Below are 21413 nucleotides of genomic sequence, written 5' to 3' on the forward strand. Positions count from 1 at the left end.
ACTTGAGGGCCAGATTTGGCCCCCGGGCCATAGTTTAACATTTATGCCATACATGAAAGTGTAGAAGTAAGGTGTGGTCAAAAGTATCAAACGCTGATGATAGGTCTAGAACAGGGATCTCAAACTCAATTTACCTGGGGGGCTGCAGGAGGCAAAGTCAGGATGAGGCTGGGCCGCATAAGGAATTTCACAATCGCGGCGCATCGGCGCCTCTGCCCGCCCCTCTCACTCTTCCTTCACAGAGAGGGGCAGGGAGAGACGGCGATTGACATCAGGAGGGGCAGAGCTGAAGCTGAAAGCTCTGCCCCTTCCAGGAAATGCCGGCGGATTGCCCCCCGGGCGATTTGGGGGCTCTGCAGCCCTCGTTTAGCGGCGGGGATGCGGCAGATTACTTGGGAGCACTGAAGCGAACTATAAGGAAGCTTTTGCTGGCCAGGGCCACAAAATATTGTATCGAGGGCCGCAAATGGCCCGCGGGCCGCAAGTTTGAGACCCCTGGTCTAGAAGGATGAGTTTGGAGTAATGGCCTTTGGATTTAGCAATGAGAAGATCATTGCTGTTTCTGTGGAGTAGTTAGAGCGAAAGCCCACCGGTTTGAGGAGGGACACATGGAACGATCTTACGCCACGCATGCTGGCAGGAAGATCAAGGGCATAAGTGACGTTGTTGATCTTCCTGACGACCGGAAAAGGACCCACATATCTTGGTCCCAACTTGGGCGAGAGTTGCTTCAGAGCCAAGTGACGTGTGGACACCCATACCAAGTCCCCTGGCTGGAACCTCCACTCAATGGAGCGTCTCTTATCAGCTTGCCCCTTCTGGTTACAAAAAGCCTTCTCCAAATTTCTTTTCACCATTCCCCATATGTCCCTAAAGGACTCCTGCCAGGCCTCCAGGGCCGGAAACGGAGTTGAAGCGGGTGAAGGCGGAATTACTGGAGGTGGAATCACTGGAGGTGCAGCATGAGACACCATTTTTACAGTACTTCTTCCACGGGTCTGCCTATGATACTGCAGACGGCGATCAATTCGGATGGCAGATGCAATGGCTTCATCAATGGACCTAGGTTCAGGTTGTCCTAACATGAACTCTGAAACCTCATCTGAAAGCCCTGACAAAAAAACAATCGAGTAATGCATACGTGTCCCACCTGGCAGACACTGACCACCTCCTAAATTCGGCTGCATAATCCTCCACCGAACCCTTGCCTTGACGCAATAATTTGAGCTTCCGCTCAGAAGTCGAGGCAATGTCCGGATCGTCGTAAATTATGGCCATAGCATTAAAAAATTCCTCCACAGAGGTCATGGCTTTGTGATCGTCGGGGAGACTATATGCCCAGGTCTGGGAATCGCCTGATAACAAGGTCTTAATAAACGTGATTCTTTGAGTAATGGTTCCTGACGTATTGGGTCTTAACTCAAAGTATGACAACACTCTACTCCTAAAATTTCGGAAATCAGATCTGTGACCAGAAAACCTTTCCGGTACGGGCATACGTATGTCTGTGCTAAGAGGAGATCGCACATCATTCACAGCCGTCTGTACGGCATGAACAGACCCAGACAATGCATTAAGTTGCGTCTGGTGACTGCCCAGTACCCGGTTAATATCTTCCACCGCAGTGGTGAGGGTACCCAGACGGGCCGTAAGTGTGACCATTTGAGTTTGGTCTGCCGTTCTGTAACGATCGGTGTAACACAGAGAGGGTCTGATTACCGGTGATCTGCAGTATCACCGAGAATGCAGAATATACCCGATTATTGATGATCTGCAGTATCACCGATAATCAGATATATCTACTAACCTCTGGACACCTGAGAGATATGAGTGTATTGGTGCAACAGTAATACTTTGAGGACCACACCTGAAAGACAGGTGCAAGAGCAGATAGGAATACTGCTCAGTAACTGGTTCCTTCCGAAGTCTGGACTCTCCAAGGGGAGGAGTCAGACAGAGAATGGGAAGGACAGAACGTGAGTGACACCAATGGAGAAGTGTCACTGACAGATCTGTGAACTATCTCCTAACAGGAGAGATAGTTCTCGAGGTCGGACAAGCCAGGTCGTAACACACGGACAGATAAAGTACAAAGACAGTAGGCAGATACAGAATCCAGGGACTAGCCGAGTTTTGGCAACAGGGAGTCAGAAGACAAAGGTAAAAAATCAGAGATCAGGAGAATGGTCAGGAATGCAGAAAGTCATAACAGATAATCAACAATGCCTAGACTTGAGTGTGAGCTCCAAGATTCTCACACTCCAGGAACTAGACTAGATAATACGAATAATGCAGATGGTACAGTATTCCTAGACTAAGGTTTGAGTTCCTTGGCCGTCAACACCTTGGAAACTGGTCTAGATAACAATACAGATGATAACAGAATTCCTACACTAAGGTGTGAGATCCTTGGCCATCAACACCTTTGGAAACTGGTCTAATAACACAGATACAGACAAGGTCTGAGTGCAACTACGTAGTGATCGCAACGGCAGACAACCAGCAAATGCCCAGCCACCAGTATATATAGTTCAGCGCTCTCCAGCGCCTCCCCTAAGTGCTGGACCAATGGAAACCGTTTCTGGCGTCAGCTGACCAGCCTGGTCAGCTGATCCCCCACTGACTGGTATAAAGCTCTTCCTCTCAGCGCGCGCGCGCGTCCACCTAAACCTAAGTGGACTACAGCTCCCAGCCACACCAGAATCCTGCTGCGAAATGCCCGCCGCGCTGCACGCGGAATCCGCCGCCATGCCGCCAGTGCATGCGGCGGTTCCTCCGCGTTCAGGCAGACACAAAGACGAGTGAGCACATACATCAGTGGTCACGCTGGACGCGGAATCCGCCGCCTTGCCAGAAGTGCATGCGGCGGTGCTTCCGCGTTTTCTCACACCCAACAAGAATTGATCAAACAGGGAGTTAGCAGATAAATATTGGCTTAGTTCAGCATGTACAGTATATGCCATTCAAGTAATTTGGATGCAAATGAGAGAAGTGACACTGGGCGGTAGTTGGTGAGGGCAGTGGGGTCTAGAGATTTTTTTTTAAGTAGTGGTGGCACAAAAACCTTTTTGAGTGAGCATGGAAAGATGCCAGTGGAGAGGGATAGGTTGAATAGCGAGGTAAGTACAGGTATGAGGGATGCGGATAGCTGTGAAATGAGATGGGAGGGAATAGGATCCAAAGAACACATAGTAAAATGAGATTTGGAGATTAGAGAGGAGAGAGTAAGGAGAAAGTGGATAGAGAGCAGTCAAGACGTGAGTTATGGATGGAATTAGATAGTTGTATGGAAAAACCACTACGGATTTTGTCAATTTTATCGGTGAAGTATGTTGCAAATTCTTCAACTGATAAGCATGAAAAGGAGGGGGGGGGGGGGGGTGTTAAAATCAGTGTAGGTGTAAAATCGGTGTAGTATTTGAGTAACTGGTGTAGGTGTAGTACATTTGGGTACTCAGTGTAGTGTAGTACATTTGGGTAGTCGGTGTAGTGTAGTACGTTTGGGTAATTGGTGTAGGTGTAGTATACTATATTTGGGTAGTCGGTGTAGGTGTAGTGTAGTACATTTCGGTAGTCGGTGTAGTGTAGCACACTTGGGTAGTTGGTGTAGGTGTAGAGTAGTACACTTGGGTAGTCGGTGTAGTGTAGTACATTTCGGTAGTCGGTGTAGTGTAGCACATTTGGGTAGTTGGTGTAGTGTAGCACATTTGGGTAGTTGGTGTAGGTGTAGTGTAGTACACTTGGGTAGTCGGTGTAGTGTAGCACATTTGGGTAGTTGGTGTAGGTGTAGTGTAGTACATTTGGGTAGTCGGTGTAGTGTAGTACATTTCGGTAGTCGGTGTAGTGTAGTACATTTGGGTAGTCGGTGTAGGTGTAGTGTAGTACATTTGGGTAGTCGGTGTAGTGTAGTACATTTGGGTAGTCGGTGTAGTGTAGTACATTTGGGTAGTTGGTGAAGGTGTAGTGTAGTACACTTGGGTAGTTGGTGTAGGTGTAGAGTAGTACACTTGGGTAGTCGGTGTAGTGTAGTACACTTCGGTAGTCGGTGTAGTGTAGTACATTTGGGTAGTCGGTGTAGTGTAGTACATTTGGGTAGTCGGTGTAGTTGTAGTGTAGTACACTTGGGTAGTCGGTGTAGTTGTAGTGTAGTACACTTGGGTAGTCGGTGTAGTGTAGTACACTTGGGTAGTCGGTGCAGTGTAGCACATTTGGGTAATTGGTGTAGGTGTAGTGTAGTACATTTGGGTAGTCGGTGTAGTGTTGCACATTTGGGTAGCCGGTGTAGGTGTAGTGTAGTACATTTGGGTAGTCGGTGTAGTGTAGTACACTTCGGTAGTCGGTGTAGTTGTAGTGTAGTACACTTCGGTAGTCGGTGTAGTTGTAGTGTAGTACACTTGGGTAGTCAGTGTAGTGTAGTACACTTGGGTAGTCGGTGCAGTGTAGTACATTTGGGTAGTTGGTGTAGGTGTAGTGTAGTACACTTCGGTAGTCGGTGTAGTTGTAGTGTAGTACACTTGGGTAGTCGGTGTAGTGTAGCACATTTGGGTAGTTGGTGTAGGTGTAGTGTAGTACACTTGGGTAGTCGGTGTAGTGTAGCACATTTGGGTAGTTGGTGTAGGTGTAGTGTAGTACATTTGGGTAGTCGGTGTAGTGTAGCACATTTGGGTAGCCGGTGTAGGTGTAGTGTAGTACACTTGGGTAGTCGGTGCAGTGTAGCACATTTGGGTAGTTGGTGTAGGTGTAGTGTAGTACACTTGAGTAGTCGGTGTAGTGTAGTACATTTGGGTAGTCGGTGTAGTTGTAGTGTAGTACATTTGGGTAGTCGGTGTAGTTTAGTACATTTGGATAGTTGGTGTAGGTGAAGTGTAGCACATTTGGGTAATTGGTGTAGGTGTAGTGTAGTACACTTCGGTAGTCGGTGTAGTTGTAGTGTAGTACACTTGGGTAGTCGGTGTAGTGTAGTACACTTGGGTAGTCGGTGCAGTGTAGTACATTTGGGTAATTGGTGTAGGTGTAGTGTAGTACACTTGGGTAGTCGGTGTAGGTGTAGTGTAGTACACTTGGGTAGTCGGTGCAGTGTAGTACATTTGGGTAGTTGGTGTAGGTGTAGTGTAGTACACTTCGGTAGTCGGTGTAGTTGTAGTGTAGTACACTTGGGTAGTCGGTGTAGTGTAGTACACTTGGGTAGTCGGTGTAGTGTAGCACATTTGGGTAGTTGGTGTAGGTGTAGTGTAGTACACTTCGGTAGTCGGTGTAGTGTAGTACACTTGGGTAGTCGGTGTAGTGTAGCACATTTGGGTAGTTGGTGTAGGTGTAGTGTAGTACACTTGGGTAGTCGGTGTAGTGTAGCACATTTGGGTAGTTGGTGTAGGTGTAGTGTAGTACATTTGGGTAGTCGGTGTAGTGTAGTACACTTGGGTAGTCGGTGTAGTGTAGCACATTTGGGTAGCCGGTGTAGGTGTAGTGTAGTACACTTGGGTAGTCGGTGTAGTGTAGCACATTTGGGTAGTTGGTGTAGGTGTAGTGTAGTACATTTGGGTAGTCGGTGTAGTTTAGTACATTTGGATAGTTGGTGTAGGTGTAGTGTAGTACACTTGGGTAGTTGGTGTAGGTGTAGAGTAGTACACTTCGGTATTCGGTGTAGTGTAGTACACTTCGGTAGTCGGTGTAGTGTAGCACATTTGGGTAGTTGGTGTAGGTGTAGTGTAGTACATTTGGGTAGTCGGTGTAGTTTAGTACATTTGGATAGTTGGTGTAGGTGTAGTGTAGTACACTTGGGTAGTTGGTGTAGGTGTAGAGTAGTACACTTCGGTAGTCGGTGTAGTGTAGTACACTTGGGTAGTCGGTGTAGTGTAGCACATTTGGGTAGTTGGTGTAGGTGTAGTGTAGTACACTTGGGTAGTCGGTGTAGTGTAGCACATTTGGGTAGTTGGTGTAGGTGTAGTGTAGTACATTTGGGTAGTCGGTGTAGTGTAGTACACTTGGGTAGTCGGTGTAGTGTAGCACATTTGGGTAGCCGGTGTAGGTGTAGTGTAGTACACTTGGGTAGTCGGTGTAGTGTAGCACATTTGGGTAGTTGGTGTAGGTGTAGTGTAGTACATTTGGGTAGTCGGTGTAGTTTAGTACATTTGGATAGTTGGTGTAGGTGTAGTGTAGTACACTTGGGTAGTTGGTGTAGGTGTAGAGTAGTACACTTCGGTAGTCGGTGTAGTGTAGTACACTTCGGTAGTCGGTGTAGTGTAGCACATTTGGGTAGTTGGTGTAGGTGTAGTGTAGTACATTTGGGTAGTCGGTGTAGTTTAGTACATTTGGATAGTTGGTGTAGGTGTAGTGTAGTACACTTGGGTAGTTGGTGTAGGTGTAGAGTAGTACACTTCGGTAGTCGGTGTAGTGTAGTACACTTCGGTAGTCGGTGTAGTGTAGCACATTTGGGTAGTTGGTGTAGGTGTAGAGTAGTACACTTGGGTAGTCGGTGTAGGTGTAGAGTAGTACACTTGGGTAGTCGGTGTAGGTGTAGTGTAGTACACTTGGGTAGTCGGTGTAGTGTAGTACATTTGGGTAGTCGGTGTAGTGTAGTACATTTGGGTAGTCGGTGTAGTTGTAGTGTAGTACACTTCGGTAGTCGGTGTAGTTGTAGTGTAGTACACTTCGGTAGTCGGTGTAGTTGTAGTGTAGTACACTTGGGTAGTCGGTGTAGTGTAGTACACTTGGGTAGTCGGTGTAGTGTAGTACACTTGGGTAGTCGGTGCAGTGTAGCACATTTGGGTAGTTGGTGTAGGTGTAGTGTAGTACACTTGGGTAGTCGGTGTAGTGTAGCACATTTGGGTAGTTGGTGTAGGTGTAGTGTAGTACACTTCGGTAGTCGGTGTAGTGTAGTACACTTGGGTAGTCGGTGTAGTGTAGCACATTTGGGTAGTTGGTGTAGGTGTAGTGTAGTACACTTGGGTAGTTGGTGTAGTGTAGCACATTTGGGTAGTTGGTGTAGGTGTAGTGTAGTACATTTGGGTAGTCGGTGTAGTGTAGCACATTTGGGTAGCCGGTGTAGGTGTAGTGTAGTACATTTGGGTAGTCGGTGTAGTGTAGCACATTTGGGTAATTGGTGTAGGTGTAGTGTAGTACATTTGGGTAGTCGGTGTAGTGTAGTACATTTGGGTAGTCGGTGTAGTTTAGTACATTTGGATAGTTGGTGTAGGTGTAGTGTAGTACACTTGGGTAGTTGGTGTAGGTGTAGAGTAGTACACTTCGGTAGTCGGTGTAGTGTAGTACACTTGGGTAATTGGTGTAGGTGTAGTGTAGTACATTTGGGTAGCCGGTGTAGGTGTAGTGTAGTACATTTGGGTAGTCGGTGTAGGTGCAGTGTAGTACATTTGGGTAGTTGGTGTAGGTGTAGTGTAGTACATTTGGGTAGTCGGTGTAGGTGTAGTGTAGTACGTTTGGGTAGTCGGTGTAGTGTAGTACGTTTGGGTAATTAGTGTAGGTGTAGTATACTATATTTGGGTAGTCGGTGTAGGTGTAGTGTAGTACATTTGGGTAATTGGAGGAGGGTGTTCCTGGCTGTGTAGTTCTGAATATCTGGGTGGGTGTCGGACGTAAAGTGTATAGCATAGTAAAGTATACAGTAGTGTAGGAGGGTGTTCCTGGCTGTGTAGTTCTGTATATCTGGGTGGGTGTCGGACGTATAGTGTATAGTATAGCATAGTAAAGTCAGAGCGGGACAAGGTCCTCCAGCACCCAAGGCTGAGACACCAAAGTGCACCCCTACATCCCTCTCACCACACACTGATTGCTATTAGACTAAGAGGCGCCCCAGGGCCCCCAACACCTTAATCTCTAGTTATCTGGCTTGCAGTCACTGCCATGTATCTCCTTTCCTTATTTCTCTCTGCTTCAAACACAATAAGGAAATGATAGCTGAGTGAGATGAGCGCCTGCTCCTATTCTGTGCCTTGAGGCTGGAGCCTCTCTCGCCTCTGCCTCAGCCCGGCCCTAGGTACAGTATAGTGTAGGAGGGTGCTCCTGGCTGCGTAGTCCTGTATATCAGGGTGGGTGTTGGACATATAGTATAGTATAGTGTAGGAGGGTACTCCTGGCTGCGTAGTCCTGTATATCAGGGTGGGTGTTGGACATATAGTATATAGTATAGTATAGTGTAGTACAGTATAGTGTATAGTATAGCATAGTACAGTATATAGTAATGTAGGAGGGTATTCCTGGCTGCGTAGTCCTGTATATCAGGGTGGGTGTTGGACATATAGTATAGTATAGTGTAGGAGGGTACTCCTGGCTGCGTAGTCCTGTATATCAGGGTGGGTGTTGGACATATAGTATATAGTATAGTATAGTGTAGTACAGTATAGTGTATAGTATAGCATAGTACAGTATATAGTAATGTAGGAGGGTATTCCTGGCTGCGTAGTCCTGTATATCAGGGTGGGTGTTGGACATATAGTATATAGTATAGTATAGTGTAGTACAGTATAGTGTATAGTATAGCATAGTACAGTATATAGTAATGTAGGAGGGTATTCCTGGCTGCGTAGTCCTGTATATCAGGGTGGGTGTTGGACATATAGTATATAGTATAGTATAGTGTAGTACAGTATAGTGTATAGTATAGCATAGTACAGTATATAGTAATGTAGGAGGGTATTCCTGGCTGCGTAGTTCTGTATATCTGGGTGGGTGTTGGACGTATAGTGTATAGTATAGCGTAGTACAGTATAGTGCATATACATATACAGTAGCCTGTAGGAGGGTGCTCCTGGCTGCGTAGTCCTGTATATCAGGGTGGATGTTGGACATATAGGGCCTGATTCACAAAGTGGTGCTAACAGTTAGCACGCTGGTGAATAGCCCTTTATCACGCCTAAACTCAGTTTAGGCATGATAAGTTTAGGCATGATAAGTTTAGGTGTGATAAGTTTAGGCATGATAAGTTTAGGTGTGATAAGTTTAGGCATGATAAGTTTAGGTGTGATAAGTTTAGGCATGATAAGTTTAGACGTGATAAGTTTAGGCATGATAAGTTTAAGCACCAACTGGGTTAGCACCGCAGTGCACAGCTGATCAAAAGTTTTGCGCTAGCAAAGTCTGGTGCACTTCGCATAGAGTTTAATGGCGCTGCTTTGCGTGCGGGACTTTGCACGATATCTACACTTATCTAAACTTAGCATGCCTAAACTTATCACGCCTAAACTGGCTTTTCACCAGCGTGGTGCAATGGTTATCACGCCTAAAGTCTCTAACTGGGTTAGCACCGCTTTGTGAATCGAGCCCATAGTATATAGTATAGCGTGGTACAATATAGTACATACTATATATATATATATATATATATATATATATATATATATATATATATATATATATATATATATATATATATATATATATATATATATATATATATATATATATATATATATATATATATATATATATATATATCAGCCTGTAGGAGGGTGCTCCTGGCTGCAGGGGGCGCTGTATATCATGGTGGTTGTTGGAGGTATAGTATATAGTATAGCGTAGTACAATATAGTACATACTATATATATATATATATATATATATATATATATATATATATATATATATATAGCAGCGTGTAGGAGGGTGTTCCCGGCTGCAGGGGGCGCTGTATATCATGGTGGGTGTTGGAGGTATAGTATAGTACAGTGTAGTGTAGTACAGTACAGTATAATACATATACAGCAGCGTGTAGGAGGGTGTTCCCGGCTGCAGGGGGCGCTGTATATCATGGTGGGTGTTGGAGGTATAGTATAGTACAGTGTTTCTCAACATTTTATCGGTGTGTACCCCTTTTAAAGCCTTGTACTCACCAAGTACCCCCATAGCATAGTAAACATTATCACAAGTACCCCTTGACAAATATATATTTAATCGTAGTACATTAGAATTGGTTCTAAACCATTTTCAAGCCTTTACTATTGCTTTTATTTAGCTAAAATACTAATTTGGGGTTAAATAAGATTTATCATTTTCTAAAACTCTAAATTTGTTGTTCTTGGCTAAGTATATCAAGCCCGCGTACCCCCTGGAACCTTTAGAAGTACCCCCTGGGGTACGCGTACCGCACGTTGAGAACCTAGGGTATAGTATAGTGTAGTACAGTACAGTATAGTACATATACATATACAGCAGCGTGTAGGAGGGTGTTCCCGGCTGCAGGGGGCACTGTATATCATGGTGGTTGTTGGAGGTATAGTATAGTGTAGTGTAGTACAGTACAGTATAATATATATACAGCAGCGTGTAGGAGGGTGTTCCCGGCTGCAGGGGGCGCTGTATATCATGGTGGGTGTTGGAGGTATAGTATAGTACAGTGTAGTGTAGTACAGTACAGTATAATACATATACAGCAGCGTGTAGGAGGGTGTTCCCGGCTGCAGGGGGCGCTGTATATCATGGTGGGTGTTGGAGGTATAGTATAGTATAGTGTAGTACAGTACAGTATAGTACATATACATATACAGCAGCGTGTAGGAGGGTGCTCCTGGCTGCAGGGGGCGCTGTATATCATGGTGGGTGTTGGAGGTATAGTATAGTATAGTGTAGTGTAGTACAGTACAGTATAATACATATACAGCAGCGTGTAGGAGGGTGCTCCCGGCTGCAGGGGGCGCTGTATATCATGGTGGGTGTTGGAGGTATAGTATAGTATAGTGTAGTGTAGTACAGTACAGTATAATACATATACAGCAGCGTGTAGGAGGGTGCTCCTGGCTGCAGGGGGCGCTGTATATCATGGTGGGTGTTGGAGGTATAGTACAGTGTAGTGTAGTACAGTACAGTATAATACATATACAGCAGCGTGTAGGAGAGTGCTCCCGGCTGCAGGGGGCGCTGTATATCATGGTGGGTGTTGGATGTATAGTATAGTATAGTATAGTGTAGTGTAGTACAGTACAGTATAATACATATACAGCAGCGTGTAGGAGAGTGCTCCCGGCTGCAGGGGGCGCTGTATATCATGGTGGGTGTTGGAGGTATAGTACAGTGTAGTGTAGTACAGTACAGTATAATACATATACAGCAGCGTGTAGGAGAGTGCTCCCGGCTGCAGGGGGCGCTGTATATCATGGTGGGTGTTGGATGTATAGTATAGTATAGTGTAGTGTAGTACAGTACAGTATAATACATATACAGCAGCGTGTAGGAGAGTGCTCCCGGCTGCAGGGGGCGCTGTATATCATGGTGGGTGTTGGAGGTATAGTATAGTATAGTGTAGTGTAGTACAGTACAGTATAATACATATACAGCAGCGTGTAGGAGGGTGCTCCCGGCTGCAGGGGGCGCTGTATATCATGGTGTGTGTTGGAGGTATAGTATAGTGTAGTGTAGTACAGTACAGTATAATACATATACAGCAGCGTGTAGGAGGGTGCTCCCGGCTGCAGGGGGCGCTGTATATCATGGTGGGTGTTGGAGGTATAGTATAGTATAGTGTAGTGTAGTACAGTACAGTAGAATACATATACAGCAGCGTGTAGGAGGGTGTTCCCGGCTGCAGGGGGCGCTGTCGTGTTGCTCTGTAGGTGAGTGATTAGCACTGCTGATGAATTCTCAGCCCCCACATGACAGAATGTGTTATTATGCAGAGACGTGTGGCGGTATGCTGCAGCTAGCACACGTATGTCATCTGACAAGAGGAATGATATATTGCCAGCTGACACAGCCCCCAGCACTATGCTTCCTCCATATATAGCCTGAGCTGCAGAGCTGACACTCCATGCATGGCAGGGACTCACCTGCTGCAGATCCTGTGCTTGGAGAAGTCTTATGGGGGGGTGTTGGGGGGTGAGCTTCTCTTTTCTGCGCCCTCCTGCACAACTTTCACACTTTCCCCAGCGAGGTGTCCCTGCAGATCTCCTCCGCTGTCAGTAAACTTGTGTCCCCAGAGAGATGACAGTTCCTGTGTGCTGCCCCCCTCATCTTCTGCTTGTCCTGGGGGGGCTCCTCACTGCTGGCCTGTCAGGAAGTCCTGCCTCTCCTGTCTGTCTGTCCCCCAGATCTGCTTCCTTCTGCCTCTCTCCCACAGACACTCTCTCACTTCTGTGTCTGTCTCTCCTCCCCTTCTTCCTTCTCTGTCACCCCTCCTTTCTGGGTGTCACAAGCTTCTCACTCTCCTTCCCCTCTCTGGCTCATCTCACAGCTTCCCTGTCTGCTGCTGCTGCCTGCAACTCCTCTGCTGCCTCGGCCTCCTCCCTCCCTCCTTCACTCTCTTTCTTTCTTTCTTTCTTTTTCTCTCTCTTTCTTTTCTCTCTCTCTTTCTTTCTTCCTTTCTTTTTTCCTTATTTCTTTCTTACTTTCTCTCTCTCTCTCTCTCTCTCTCTCTCTCTCTCTCTCTCTCTCTCTCTCTCTCTCTCTCTCTTTCTTTTTTTCTTTCCTTCTCTTCTGGCTCGCCATAGTTCTACCATCAGCCACTCTTCTGTGGTCCCCTCCATAGCGGCCAGGTCAGCAGCTTCTGAACATGCACGGGAGCACAAGCCGCGCACACGCTTGTGCATGCGCAAAAGTCGTTGACCCCCTACAGAGGAGACCCGAGAAGAGTGGTTGATGGCGGAACTGCGGCGAGGGACAAAGAGGTTTGTAAGGGCTGGAGGAAGCCCCAGGTAAGTAAGTCGGTAGGTTTTTTCTTCAGCTCATGTATCCTTTAAAGGGAACCCAAAGTGAAGTGAAAAGAAAGTTTCACTAACCTGGGGCTTCTACCAGCCCCCTGCAGCCGTCCTGTGCCCGCCGTCCTGGATAGATCCTCCAGCCCCCTGCACCGGCCTATGCCCGCCCGTCCTGGAACGATCCTCTAGCCCCCTGCAGCCGTCCTGTGCCCACCCATCCTGGAACGATCCTCCAGCCCCCTGCAGCCGTCCTGTGCCCGCCCATCCTGGAACGATCCTCCAGCCCCCTGCAGCCGTCCTGTGCCCGCCGTCCTGGAACGATCCCCCAGCCCCCTGCAGCCATCCTGTGCCCGCCCGTCCTGGAACGATCCTCCAGCCCCCTGCAGCCTCCCTGTGCCCGCCCATCCTGAAACGATCCTCCAGCCCCCTGCAGCCGTCCTGTGCCCTCCGTCCTGGAACGATCCTCCAGCTCCCTGCAGCCGTCCTGTGCCCGCCCGTCCTGGAACGATCCTCCATCCCCCTGCAGCCGTCCTGTGCCCGCCGTCCTGGAACGATCCTCCAGCCCCCTGCAGCTGTCCTGTGCCCACCGTGGTGGAATGATTCCCCGGCCCCCTGCAGCCGTCCTGTGCCCGCCGTCCTGGAACGATCCTCCAGCTCCCTGCAGCCGTCCTGTGCCCGCCCTTCCTGGAACGATCCTCCAGCCCCCTGCAGCCTCCCTGTGCCCGCCCGTCCTGGAACGATCCTCCAGCCCCCTGCAGCCTCCCTGTGCCCGCCCCTCCTGGAACGATCCTCCGGCCCCCTGCAGCCGTCCTGTGCCCGCCCATCCTGGAACGATCCTCCAGCCCCCTGCAGCTGTCCTGTGCCCGCCGTCCTGGAACGATCCTCCAGCCCCCTGCAGCCGTCCTGTGCCCGCCCATCCTGGAACGATCCTCCAGCCCCCTGCAGCCGTCCTGTGCCCGCCCGTCCTGGAACGATCCTCCGGCCCCCTGCAGCCTTCCTGTGCCTGCCTATCCTGGAACGATCCTCCAGCCCCCTGCAGCCGTCCTGTGCCCGCCGTCCAGGAATGATCCCCCAGCTCCCTGTAGCCATCCTGTGCCCGCCGTCCTGGAACGATCCCCTGGCCCCCTGCAGCCTTCCTGTGCCCGCCCGTCTTGGAACGATCCTCCAGCCCCCTGCAGCCGTCCTGTGCCCGCCGTCCTGGTACGATCCTCCAGCCTTCTGCAGCCGTCCTGTGCCCGCCGTCCTGGAATGATCCCCTGGCCCCCTGCAGCCGTCCTGTGCCCGCCCGTCCTGGAACGATCCTGCAGCCATCCTGTGCCCGCCGCCCTGGAGTGATCCTCCAGCCTCCTGCAGCTGTCCTGTGCCTGCCGACCTGGAACGATCTTCCAGCCCCCTGCATCCGTCCTGTGCCTGCCCATCCTGGAACGATCCTCCAGCCCCCTGCAACCGTCCTGTGCCCGCCGTCCTGGAATAATCCTCCAGCCCCCTGCAGCCGTCCTGTGTCCGCCCATCCTGGAACGATCCTCTGGCCCCCTGCAGCCTCCCTGTGCCTGCCCATCCTGGAACGATCCTCCGGCCCCCTGCAGCCTTCCTGTGCCCGCCCGTCCTGGAACGATCCTCCAGCCCCCTGCAGCCGTCCTGTGCCCACCCATCTTGGAACGATCCTCCGGCTCCCTGCAGCCGTCCTGTGCCCGCCCTTCCTGGAACGATTCTCCAGCCCCCTGCAGCCGTCCTGTGCCCGCCCGTCCTGGAACGATCCTCCAGCCCCCTGCAGCCGTCCTGTGCCCGCCCGTCCTGGAACGATCCTCCACCCCCTGCAGCCGTCCTGTGCCCGCCGTCCTGGAATGATCCCCCCGCTCCATGCAGCCGTCCTGGAACGATCCTCCAGCCCCCTGCAGCCGTCCTGTGCCTGCCGTCCTGGAACGATCCTCCAGCCCCCTGCAGCCGTCCTGTGCCCGCCGTCCTGGAATGATCCCCCGGCCCCCTGCAGCCTTCCTGTGCCTGCCTATCCTGGAACGATCCTCCAGCCCCCTGCAGCCGTCCTGTGCCCGCCGTCCAGGAATGATCCCCCAGCTCCCTGTAGCCATCCTGTGCCCGCCGTCCTGGAACGATCCCCTGGCCCCCTGCAGCCGTCCTGTGCCCGCCTGTCCTGGAACGATCCTCCAGCCCCCTGCAGCCATCCTGTGCCCGCCGTCCTGGAACGATCCTCCAGCCTCCTGCAGCCGTCCTGTGCCCGCCGTCCTGGAATGATCCCCTGGCCCCCTGCAGCCATCCTGTGCCCGCCCGTCCTGGAACGATCCTGCAGCCATCCTGTGCCCGCCGTCCTGGAGCGATCCTCCAGCCTCCTGCAGCCGTCCTGTGCCTGCCGACCTGGAACGATCTTCCAGCCCCCTTCATCCGTCCTGTGCCCGCCCATCCTGGAACGATCCTCCAGCCCCCTGCAACCGTCCTGTGCCCGCCGTCCTGGAATGATCCTCCAGCCCCCTGCAGCCGTCCTGTGTCCGCCCATCCTGGAACGATCCTCTGGCCCTCTGCAGCCTCCCTGTGCCTGCCCATCCTGGAACGATCCTCCGGCCCCCTGCAGCCTTCCTGTGCCCGCCCATCCTGGAACGATCCTCCAGCCCCCTGCAGCCGTCCTGTGCCCACCCATCTTGGAACGATCCTCCGGCTCCCTGCAGCCATCCTGTGCCCGCCCGTCCTGGAACGATCCTCCAGCCCCCTGCAGCCGTCCTGTGCCCGCCCTTCCTGGATCGATCCTCCAGCCCCCTGCAGCCGTCCTGTGCCCGCCCGTCCTGGAACGATCCTCCAGCCCCCTGCAGCCGTCCTGTGCCCGCCCTTCCTGGAACGATCCTCCACCCCCTGCAGCCGTCGTGTGCCCGCCGTCCTGGAATGATCCCCCCGCTCCATGCAGCCGTCCTGGAACGATCCTCCAGCCCCCTGCAGCCGTCCTGTGCCTGCCGTCCTGGAACGATCCTCCAGCCCCCTGCAGCTGTCCTGTGCCCGCCGTCCTGGAATGATCCCCCGGCCCCCTGCAGCCGTCCTGTGCCCGCCGTCCTGGAACGATCCCCCGGACCCCTGCAGCCGTCCTGTGCCTGCCGTCCTGGAAAGATCCTCCAGCCCCTGCAGCCGTCCTGTGCCCGCCGTCCTGGAACGATCCCCCGGCCCCCTGCAGCCGTCCTGTGCCCGCCGTCCTGGAACGATCCTCCAGCCCCCTGCAGCCGTCCTGTGCCCGCCGTCCTGGAACGATCCTCCAGCCCCCTGCAGCTGTCCTGTTCCTGCCGTCCTGGAACGATCCTCCAGCCCCCTGCAGCCGTCCTGTGCCCGCCGTCCTGGAACGATCCCCCGGCCCCCTGCAGCCATCCTGTGCCCGCCCATCCTGGAACGATCCTCCAGCCCCCTGCAGCCGTCCTGTGTCCACCCGTCCTGGAACGATCCCCCAGCCCGGCTTCGTTTCGATTTCGGCAACAGAGCCAGTCGCCGGCACATTACTCAACTTTCAGTCAAGCGACTAAGCGACTAACTTTATTGGAAAATTACCTGCAGTGTGGCTGATTGAAAGTCAATCAACTAGTAGCCCATACATCACAAACGAGATCCTTTCAGATTCCTCTTCACTGATCAATCTGAACGTTGTGCCTCCAAGCTCTGAAATCAAAAATCGATTCTTTGATGATCAGATTCATGTGAACATTAGCCAATTTCTTTACAATCGATTGATATTTTCCAACATGCCTAATTGCGTAAATTGGTCGATTCTACCAGATATCAGCTAATTTCCACCAAACGAGCAGAATGGAGTATAATCGATTCTCCTTCGAACCAATATAATGATCGAATCAGATAGTCGAGCGTACAGCAAAATTGAGTCATGTATGGGTACCTTTAGGATATGTGCTCCTAATCTTTTGATGGGTTGATGCCATGTATGCTTGCATGTTTGCTTTATGCATGTTACAGGGCCAGCGTTAAGACACATATGAATACTGGGGTACCTCTGCGCAGTGTAGGTGACTACGCAAGAGAATGTATTGTTTTATAACGCAGATCCCGGCTATTAACTTAGCTGTAGAGATAGTAGTGTCTCCTGGATGATTGCTTTACATGAAAGCATTTGTATGTGAGTGTGCAAAGGGTTAACTGATTTTGCTGTTTTGTTGGCCACACCCCCTTCTGGCACCTCCCTCTTATTTAAATGTCCTAACTTTAGGTGATGTGCCCGGATTTTTTTGTTTTTTTCTTGTAACTGACCCTAGCGGCGAGGATGTAATCCAGTGCACTCCCTCCTTCCCCTGCCTGAGTATCTGACGTTTTTGTTTTCTATGTTTGCTTCAGTATCACTTTAACTGAGCTGTAGGGATATCTGTGGTTCCTGGGCGGAGATGGATTAAGATGCAATGGGACCCTAGGCAAGGTAGTAGATTTGGGGCCCCTTTTGGTAAGCTGAAGTGTAGAGAGGTCAGAGAAGGTGGCAGGTGACACCCACTAAGCCCTAGGCACCTGCCTAGGTTGTTTGGTGGATGATCCTGCTCTGTTCCTGGGTGATTGAGTTGCATGTGAGTGTGTGAAGAATTAACTGATGTTACTCTGTCTCCTCTCATCTCTCCCCATCCTTGCTCCTCTGACCCCCCCCCCCCCCCCCCATCCCCTTGCTTCCTGTTCACTCACAGTCCCGTTACCTTAGCTGTAGGGGTTGCATTGGATCCTGGGTGATTGATTTGCATGTTAGTGTGTAAAGGGTTAACTGATGTTGCTTTCCCTCTGTTTCCTCTCTCCGCATCTTCTGCCCCCCTCCCCTCCTGTTCACACACAGTTAACCTTAGCTGTAGGGGTTGCACTGGTTCCTGGGCAGGGCCAGATTTACCAGAAGGCACTGTAGGCACGAGCCTACAGGCGCCTGACGATGGAAAGGTGGCTCACTACCTTCCCCCAGTGCCTTCCCCCCACACTTCCCTATGCAGAGTCCTGATGAGAGTGTAAATGAGAGGTTACTCCCCCAGCTCTCAACATTCCACTGATGAGATCTCCCTTCAGTGGGGCACCTCTAGCTTGAGGGTACTTTTGGCTACCTAATGCTAAGGGACACTTGCAGCTACCTATGACGGGCAAGGGAAGGAAGGGAGAAGTGACAGCTGGGCCAGCACACTTGTGGTGCGGTTCGGCAGGGGGTTTGTAGGTTCATGGAGGGCGGAGTCTAGGGTGCCAGGACGTTTGAGCCTATAGGCTCCTGTGATGTAAATCCAGGCCTGTTCCTGGGTGACTGATTTGCATGCGAGTGTGTGAAGGGTTAACTGATGTTGTTCTGTCTCCTCTCCTCTCTCCCCATCCTTGCTCCTCTGCCCTCCCCCTCCCCTCGCCTCCTGTTCGCACACAGTGCCTTTCTCCTCGCTATGTATATATTGGCACCTTTACAACCACAGGACTGTCAGAACGTTAACCCTTTCTCCGCGCAGACCTCAGGATTTGGAGTCCACTTCTGCTTTCTCTCATGTTGCCCGGATGGCCATGGCCAACGTCCAAGGCTGCTCGCAGCAGAGCAGGCACGGAATCCTGTGCGCACTCACAGCTCTGTGTCATATCTTCAAGGCAGTCAGATCATCGTCACTCCCAGGCCTAACAGTGTTATCAGTGTGCCCTGACCCTCGCCCTGCCTGTGTACAGGTGTTACACGACACACGCTGTACGTGGGTGGGGGTATACAGTACATACACATATATACAGTCACGGCCAGGAGTGCTGACACTGGCACAAATACTGTTTTTCACAAAGTTTGCTGCTTCGGCTATGATGGCAATTTGCACATACTCCAGAATGTTATGTAGAGTAATCAGATGAAATTGCAAAGTCCTTCTTTACCATAAAAAGTAACTGAAGTGCTCTGAAATGCAGCATTTCTGCTTTGCTCTAAAAGATTATTTACAGCATAAAATCTACTACCACAATAACAACAACAAAAAATTGTAGAAGAACAGCATTCAAACATTTAGGGCTGTTTCACACTCGCTTAAAAAAAAAAATACCCATCCGGGACTTTTTCTTTTTACCTTTTCAGGACCACAGGCTCCACCCCCCTAAAGTCCAGGCCATTTTTTGTAAAATGGGCCACTGCAGCTTTGAGGCGAAGCACACAACACAGCACACAAGTGATTCCCCCCCCCCCCCCATTTCTCCCCACCAACCGAGCTCTCTGTTGGTGGGGTCACATCACCCCTCCCCCCCCCCAATGTTTTTGTTTATTCATATTTATTTGTTTGTTTTTTAATGCATGTTCCTGTTTTTTTTTTATATTTAGATATTCCCACCTACCTCTCTCCCCCCCCCGCCAGCCAATCCCCGTGATCAGCTGTCATAGGCTTCAGCCGATCACCGCCGAGATTCAGGAGGGGACAGCCATGTCACACTGTAGATCGCAGCGCTGTACCCGGTATTTAGACGGTTTCGCCGTCTAACAGTCTCCGAGCAGTCTCCGCCTACCAAGCAGGAGATGCTGCAAGCTAAAGCCCCAGGACTTTGCGCCGATCAGCGTTAGGTGGTCCTGGGGCTGCCACCGAGGCCACACCCATCGGCGTGACGCAGTCGACAAACAGTTAAGCTTCGCTTAAACGCAGGAAGTGGATCTCCTATGTTAAAAATAGAATCCGCTTTCACTTGTTACAAAACAAGGATCGTACATGGATCCATGTTCCGCGAAACATGAGACGGAATGCAGAGTCCGGACTTGGCACATTTTCCCGGGCCGGACGGGAAAATGTGTGTAATGAAAGCCTATGAGTACGAACACTGATAGTTCTTACTAGGCTAGTCGCCGCATCCGCATCGCCTGTTTTGCCTGCATTTGCGTTGCTGCCGTGATGTCATACTCACGCATCCCGCCGCCCATCACAGCCGCTTGGTCCCTTCAAAACAACCTGGTGGTCGGGGATCTCCATTGGGCTGCAAAAGACCAATGGGAATCCTCAGTAACAAGTAGAATACTCATTGGTTCATGTTGGACCAGTGAAAATTCTCCCTGTTGCTAGGTAGAATTGTCCCATTGCAGCCTATGGAAAGCCGCATGCTTCTGCCGGCCTCCAGGCTGTTGAAGGGGCCGAGCGGCGGCAGCGGGACAGGTGAGTGGCGATACAGATGTGAGCGGCATGCGGACGCAGAATGGACAGGGTGCGAATGCGGAATGATCAGATGTATTTGTTGTATGGGAATGCAGAACGGACAGTACGCATCCCCCTTGCAGATGAACTTACCGTTTCCGTTTTGCATCCACTCAAGTGTGAAGCCCTTAAAGGGAGGGTTCACGGAGAAATAAAAATACTAATCCACTTACCTGGGGCTTCCTCCAGCCCGTGGCAGGCAGGACGTGCCCTCGACGCCGCTCCGGAGGCTCCCGGTCTTCTCCGGTGGCTCACCCGACCTGGCCAGGCCGGCTTCCAGGTCTGGCTCTTGTGCGCTCCAACGCGTGTCTCACGCGGTCGCGCTGACGTCATCGGACGTCTTCCAGGCTGTACTGCGCAGGTGCAGTAGTTCTGCGTCTGCACAGTACAGTCCGTAGGATGTCCGATGACGTCAGTGCGACTGCCTGAGACGCACGTTGGAGCGCAAGGAGAAGCCTGGCCAGGTCGGGTGAGCCACCACAGAAGACTGGGAGCCTCCGGAGGGCACGTCCTGCCTGCAACGGGCTGGAGGAAGCCCCCTGTAAATGGATTAGTATTTTTATTTTTTTAAACAACTCCGTGGATCTTCCCTTAATGGCCCGTACTCACGGGCTGCAAAAGTGGCCTGTCGCCAGCACACGTGAGCGTGTGGGCGACAGCTCCTCGCCAGGTCCCTCCGCGTACACACGCGGAAGAGGGACCAGCGGCGCGACGGAAGCTGTCGCCGACATTCCTCCTCCCCCCGCCGGAAGCTCCGCATACCTAAATGGAGGTTGCTGTCGCTAGTCCGCGTTCTCACGTGGACTATCGACAGTTGCGGCGGAGTTGCCAGGCAATTGACCGCGCCAATCGCCTGGCGACATCAGCGACGGGCGACAGTTCGGGGGGCGCGCCCGTGCGACGGCGCATACTCACGGGCGACCTGTCGCCGCAACACGTGCGCGCCGCGTGTTGCGGCGACAATTGTAGCCCGTGAGTATGGGCCATTAAACACAGCATGTTGTTCTTAAGCGGAAAACTCCTTGCTTCAGTAGGCAGCTTCTGGCCCCATTCAAAGAGGAGATAACAAATTACAATATCTTTTGTCTACTTTCCTTTGTTAAATACATTTAGTATACAGCCAGCAGCATGCTGACACTGAACTGCACTGATCTGAGAAGCAGAGAGATGTGAGAAATGGTCACTAGATAGATATTAACACTGTATATAAATACAGCAGCTATGCAATAAAATGCAATGGCAGCTTTCAGAGAAGATAAGCTGGTCTTTAGGAACTTGTAATTTGTAAACTGGCAATGTTACTTGTGCACAATAGCAAATGTGACTGTATGGGAAATAAAAAGTAGAAAAACACATTTTCATTGCACGTTATGTCAGAGTTTTATCCCACTTTGATCCCCCCCAAAAAAACATTTCCACAGCATTTCATTTCATGCCACAAAAGGACCTGCTGAGATCATTTCAGTAATCTTCTCATTAACACAGGTGAGAGTATTGCCGAGCACAAGGCTGGAGACCATTCTGTCATGCTGGGTAAGTAGGAATAGCAGACTGGATTCTTTAAAAGGAGGCGATGCTTGAAATCATTGTTCTTCCTCTGTTAGCCATGGTTGCCTGCAAGGAAATCTGT

The 21413-nt window shown here is 50.8% G+C and overlaps 2 protein-coding genes across 2 annotated transcripts in view; one reads left to right on the top strand and one right to left on the bottom strand.

Moving 5' to 3' along the window:
• Positions 1-12082, bottom strand: part of LOC137562492 (TSC22 domain family protein 4-like) — an 88639-nt gene extending 76557 nt beyond the window's left edge. Inside the window, exon 1 of the mRNA XM_068273884.1 lies at positions 11772-12082. The gene's annotated coding sequence lies outside the window, so the exon portion shown is untranslated. The remainder of the gene's footprint in view (positions 1-11771) is intronic.
• The window catches only part of NYAP1 (neuronal tyrosine phosphorylated phosphoinositide-3-kinase adaptor 1), a 218979-nt gene that overhangs the window by 65968 nt on the left and 131598 nt on the right, over positions 1-21413 (top strand). The window lies entirely within an intron of this gene.

This window comes from Hyperolius riggenbachi, chromosome 3, assembly GCF_040937935.1.
Source record: "Hyperolius riggenbachi isolate aHypRig1 chromosome 3, aHypRig1.pri, whole genome shotgun sequence".
Classification (NCBI taxonomy): domain Eukaryota; kingdom Metazoa; phylum Chordata; class Amphibia; order Anura; family Hyperoliidae; genus Hyperolius; species Hyperolius riggenbachi.